The following is a 6,537-nucleotide window of genomic DNA, read 5'->3' as shown; positions in this document are numbered from 1 at the left end:
TTCCAGATTTTGGATAGAAGCTTGTTGATTTCTAAATGCTTGAGCATTTTGTTCATTAGTTTGTTTCTAAGATGTGAAAAATTGAGTTTGAGATTCAACTAGCTTTGACATCATGTCTTCAAAATTTGGCTTTTTATCATCAGTTTGTGGTGGTTTATTTTGAAAAATAGGTCTTTGCTGATTGTAAGTATTGTTAGATACTTGTTGATTGCTAGGACCTTGTTGATTGTTGTATGGAACATTTCGGTTATAATTCTGATTTTGATTGTAGATTGGTCTTGGCGGTTGATAATTATTCTGATAATTATTTCCAGGCCTTTGGTTCATATATGAAACATTCTCTCTTTGTTCCATTGTTTGTTCAATACTGAGAAAATCTTTTGTCAAATGTGGTCCTCCACACTGCTCACAACTAATTCTTATTGAGTGAATATCTTTAGTCATCTTTTCCATTCGTCTCTCGACAGCATCTATCTTTGCGGATATGGAATCAAAGTCATGGCTAGAATCGGCTCTAGCTGCTTTAGATGAACGAGGAATATCTTTTTCTTGGTGCCACTCATGTGAGTGGGAAGCAGTGTTATTAATAATTTTGTAAGCTTCAGTTGCGGTTTTCTTCATAACGGAACCACCAGCTGCTATATCGATGTCTTTTCGTGTAGTGATGTCGCATCTTTGGTAGAATATTTGTACTATTTGATAAGTGTCTAAACCATGTTGAGGACATCCTCTCAACAACTTTCCAAATCTTGTCCATGCTTCATATAAAGTTTCATTTGGCTTTTGTGTGAACGTAACAATTTCTCCTTGAAGTCTCACGGCTTTAGATGCGGGAAAAAATTGTTTAAGAAAATGTTCAACTAAAACATCCCATGTATCAATTGCCCCTTCAGGTAACGATTCTAACCAATCTTTGGCTTCTCCCTTTAAAGTCCAGGGAAATAACATGAGATAGATCTGTTCATCCTCAACTTCTCTGATTTTGAATAGAGTACAAATCCTATTAAAGGTTCGAAGATGTTCGTTTGGATCTTCTTTTGGTGCACCACTAAATTGGCATTGATTAGTTACCATGTGTAGGATTTGTCCTTTGATTTCATAATCTGGCACATTAATGTCTGGTTGAGTAATGGCATGACCTTGGCCAGTGCGTGTGGCTCTCATTCGATCTTCCATACTTTGAGGTTCCTGATTTTCCATGATTGAAATTGTTGAATCTGAATCACTAGGGGATTCTGATTTAATGGTTTCTTCCTCGACAATCTCTGGTTGTATGATTTGTGGTTCAGGAGGAATGATTAGTGGTTCAGGATCTCTGAATTGTCCTTGAATATCCTCCGGGTTCTCAATTGTGAGATCGGGTTCAAAAAATGGATTATCGGAAATTTGAATTGGAGTACTTGGTCGACTAGATGATGATTCTAAAGAAAAATCAACGGCGACAATATTGGCTAGATGTCTTGATCGAGTTACAGGTGGTGAACGTATGAAAGGTGGTGAACGTATGAAAGGTGGTGAACGTTTTGCTCGGTGCATTCACAGAATATCCTATTAGTTATAAAGATAAAAATTATTAAAAGTTATCAAATTAATAGACTTTTCTGATTTTGCCCACGTTTCGAATAGCCAATAGATGCAGCAGGTAGCCAGGACCCTTTAAATCGGAAGCCCACAACTCGCCACTAACAAATCCAACTATTACTACGAACCAGAAAATTTTTGGATGTCTATCAATTTAACCGCTTAAAATAATTTTTTTTTTCGAAATTTTGAAGATAAAATCTATGTCCTAAAAACTAGAGCGTCGAGAAATAGGAGGAAGAAAAAGAGTGCGTCGAAAAACTTCAAAAAATAAAAGGTCGATAAATAATAATAAGAAAGTAAAGCGTCGAAACTTAAAAGTCTAAAAACTAAATATTAAAAATTAAGTCTAAAGGAATTAAAGCTTAAAAGAAATTCTATATCCAAAACGGCAATAACTTAATTAGGCACTAAAATCTATTTAAAACTAAAGTGATAAGTGACGTCGTAAAATTCTAAAGCGCCTAAATCTTAATCTAAAGAAAAAAAACACTTAAGGGATTTTACGGCAAAGCCCAAAGATCTAGAAATATAAAGAACTACGGCAAAAACTATAACTTAAAACTAGTTACGAACGAAAAATATTACGAAATAAACAATAAAAATACAAATTATAACTAAAATGATAAAAATATAAATTTTATAAAAATATTATTTTTATATTATTATTTTATAAAAGTATTAATTTATATAATTAATAATAATATTAAAACTTAATATTACTAATTATAAACTAATATTAATAAATAATTAAATACTTAAACCCTAATTAGGTTATTATTTAATAATAATAATTAATAATAAACGTAACCCTAATTCTATTGGCTAAGGTACCTGAGCTGTCAAATCAATCCATGCGATTGCATGGATTTTGTGTAGGATTTTTATGCGATCGCATGGGAATGGATACCAGGCCAGATATTTTGGATGCTACAGTTGGGCCCGAATACAGTTTTACTTATTTATTTATTTATTTTTTCTGATTTTAAAAAATAAAATAATTTAAATAAAACTTATAAATTAAAAAAAAAATACTTATTAGTTTTTATAACTTTTAACAATAAAAATATAAACTTTTTTTTTAATTTAACTAAACTTTAAATATATATATATATATATATATATATATATATATATATATATATATATATATATATATATATATATATATATATATATATATATATATATATATATATATATATATATATATATATTTTCCAAAAAGGTTTATATAAAATATTATGTAATAAAAATTTATATTTAAAAAAAACTTTTCTTATTAGTTTTAATTTTTAACAAAAGAAAAAAAATATAAACTTTTTAATTTAAACACTTGAAAATATAGAAATATATTTTTCTTTTTTTTATGTTTTTATATTTTTAAAACTTATGTAAATATATTTTTACAAAAATAGCTTAAAAACTAAAAAAAATTTTATTATAGCCTTCTATGGGGTCCCCGGCAGCGGCGCCAAAAATACTTGATGTGTGCGAGGTGTAGTACGAAATAGATTATACTAGGTGTGGAGCCCTCGCTTCGAGCCGGGGGCTCCGTTTTGAATGCGAGTTAAAAAAAACTCTTGATCTATTTTGTAAAAAAGAATTTTTTTCGACATCTAACATTGAAGGTTTGTTCCTTTTGTGAAATTTGCTTCTTTTAGCGTTCGGGTGTTTTTAAAAAAAAAAGTTAGTTGATCTATTTTGTAAGAAAGAATGTTTTTCGACATCTTTTGGTATGTAAGACCCAAATATTTATTGTACATAATGTATTTATGGTGTACGATGCGTATATGAAGTGTACGAAGCATGTACGTGTTGCTTGCTCGAATGTCGAAGAAAACTGGACGTTGTTTGAGGTACATGGTGTGTACGTATCTTTTCAACCTCAAATAAAGTTTGAGTTGATGTTTCAAAGCCTTACCATTGGAAAGAATATCTTATTACGTTTCCAAAGATATTTGATTCATCGAAAACGGAGCTACGGTCAAAAAGTTATGGCCAAAACAAGTTTCTGAAAACTGACCTGTAGGTTCGAGCGGCGCTCCACCTTTCGGCGCGGCGCGCCGAACCCGTCTGATGCAATTTTCAGCCTTTTTAAAAGGTTTAAATGAGGGGTACTTTGGTCTTTTCATTTAGGGTCGGTTTAGGGTCACCAAAACTGATCTAGAACTCCATTGGAGCTCATTTTCACTCATCAAACACTCTCATCTTCAAACCCTAGAGTGAGAGGAGAGTTTTAGAGAGAGAGAGCTCCAATTGGAGAAGAAGAAGAAGGGTGTTCTGGGTTAAACCTCGGGTATTAAAGTTGTGCTACTCGTCAACGGCATCATTTTGGAGGTATTGGTAAGTTCAAACTCCGAACTTCATCTTTGTAATTTGACATTCAAGTTTAGGGTTTTGAACTAGTTAGTTATAAAACTCTTTTAGGAGGTGAAATGGGTAATTGTAACTAGTTATTGTTGATGTTGGTGGGTTTAGGATTGGATTATGATATTGTTAGTTTATAAACTAATTTTGTTGATGAAATCACTAGCTAACTTGGATTATTAGTGATTTGGGGTGTAAGTTCACAAATTTGGTGTTTTGACTAGTTTTTAGGTCAAAATGGGTTTTTGTGTAAATGTTGGTCTAAAATGCATTTAAAGCCTAAAATAGGTGTATTTAGGTATTTCAGGAACGTGGGAAATGGTCTCGTTAGTTTTGGACTTTCGAGTATCGTTAAAAGTGCAAAAAGGAGTAGATTGCACTTTATGTCAATTTGGGCGGGTCGTAAGTCCAAGTGGGGGATTGGTTGATCAAACCTTGTGCAAAATGTATTAGTGGGACATAATCACTATTCTATTGTGATTATGAGTGGTTCGGGTGAGATTTGACTTAGTCAAAGTTGGTCAAGTGTATATAGTCGAAATTACACTTGTGATGTGTTAAGTCGAATAGGCTTAAGTTGTAGCTTATTTGCATGTATGATTTGCGTAGGTGATATACGTGAAGTCGGTGGAAGGAGTTCAAGTTTGCAAGTTGCACTTCTTCAAGTAATCGAGGTGAGTGGAATATTTATACATGTATGTATGTGGTTTATTTACTCGTACGCGATGTGGGCGTTTGATGCCACATCGTGAGTATTGGGCGTTGTGTCACAAGACGGTGACTTATCGGGGTTATGGGTGAAGAGGATTACGTGTAGGTAATGTCTCGTTAGGAGACTCACAAGTCGGTGACACCTCACGGTGGTTCACGAGGCGGTGACCCTTAGTAGTTGGTTGGTGTTTCATAAGTCGGTGGCACCATAAGTTGGAGAAGTGATTTACGAGTCGGTAACACTTCATAGTGTTCAAAATTCGGTGGCACTTAGTGGTGTATCACAAGTCGGTGACACCTCTTGGAGGTTCGCAAGTCGGTGACCTCATATGTATTGACGGGTGTTTCACAAGTCGGTGACACCTTATAGTGCTTCACAAGTCGGTGACACTTGGTGGTACGTCACACGTCGGTGATGCCACATGGCGTTCACAAGTCGGTGACCCATAAGTATTAGTGGTGATTCACAAGTCGGTGACACCAAATGACGAGTCATAAGTCGATGACATAGTACGAGTGAGACTCGATGATCTTGGTCGGCTACAAGTCAGTAGTAGCAAAGCGGTGAACGGTTAGCGTGTCTATGCCTTTTATGTTTTGTTTATAATTGCGGTAATTTATATTCTAACGTTGTTGCTAGTCGTATGTTTGTTGATGCAAGCTCGTTTATATATATGGTATGCATGGTATTGTAAGTGGATGCGTGTAGGTAAATTACATATGTACATGTATAAGTATTGCATTCACTAAGCATTAGCTTACCCTCTCGTTGTTTTCATTTTTAGGTACGGAAGCGATTTTGTCGAGGGTATGCTCGGGATTTAGATGATTTTCCCTTTTGATGCTTGCATGGATTACTTTTGTATTCGACCTAGGATTGGGTAGTTTATCCCCAACATCATGCTCGTAGTTTTGTTGGAACTTAAACTTTTGTGGTCGAATTTATATATTGTACTTGAAGGGTAATTTGGGCGTACGTGGGCCCGGGTTTGTAAAACTTATTTTATTAATGGAACGTGTTAGTTTTACATACATGAATATATGGTTGAAAGCGTTTCGTCTAAAAACGTCGGGAAAGGGTCAAACATTTTCGTGTTTTTGGCAAAACCGGACAGCGGGCTGTCCAGGTGGTTTGGCGCGCCGCGCACCCACCTGGCGCGCCGCGCAGATGGCAGTCACAACAATTTTTTTTTATTTCATATTTTTCGCGTGTTTGTTCGGGGGTTGGTTTGGGTTGTTACAAGTGGTATCAGAGCATGGTCTAAGGGATTTAGGTGACTTGAGATAGGCGCCTAGACTTAGACTTTTTGTGTGGACTATTATGCGGGACTTGTAGGATTACGGGTCGGTTCGGGTTTCTAGTTAGTGCCTTTGAGAATAGGTGCTTTAACTACGTGATGATTATGTGTTACTAATCATGTTGGGTTGTGTTGAACATCTAGTGAGATGATTTTTGTATTCATGAGTTCGGCATGGCGTGTGAGCATAATAATGCTTCGCGACCATTATTACGGTTGCAAGCCAAGTCATGCAAGTGATGTACAACAAGTGTTGAACTAGATGAGATGTACGAACGGTGGCATATTATATGTTTGTGAACGATTGATCGTGGTGGTGTGCGTAAGTTATTCATGTTGTGTTCCTAACTGAGTTTATTTCTTAGAATGACGACAAGGAGCAAACAAGCCAACGAAGATCAAGACGAAGATGTTGAGTTCACGGCTAAGGTTGAGGCCATCTTTAAACGTCAAAAAGCGGAGTTTCTCGAGGATGTTAGAAAGGTTTTCCGGGAATCGGTTGATGAGCAAATAACCGATCTAATTGATGAAAGGGTGAAGGACGCAATCGAGGAAGCGCTTGATGCTAGAAATATTT

General features: G+C 35.3%; 1 non-coding gene across 1 annotated transcript; it reads left to right on the top strand.

The window, feature by feature from the left end:
• The first annotated feature begins 709 nt into the window (after window positions 1–709).
• LOC139903071 (small nucleolar RNA R71) lies at window positions 710–816 on the top strand. The gene has a single exon (XR_011777918.1). It is a non-coding gene; the product is annotated as a small nucleolar RNA R71 (small nucleolar RNA).
• Window positions 817–6,537: the final 5,721 nt, after the last annotated feature.

The sequence above is a fragment of the Rutidosis leptorrhynchoides genome, chromosome 3 (assembly GCF_046630445.1).
Source record: "Rutidosis leptorrhynchoides isolate AG116_Rl617_1_P2 chromosome 3, CSIRO_AGI_Rlap_v1, whole genome shotgun sequence".
NCBI lineage: Eukaryota > Viridiplantae > Streptophyta > Magnoliopsida > Asterales > Asteraceae > Rutidosis > Rutidosis leptorrhynchoides.
Note: the sequence above shows the minus strand (reverse complement) of the source record. Positions and strands in the feature narration are given on the sequence as shown.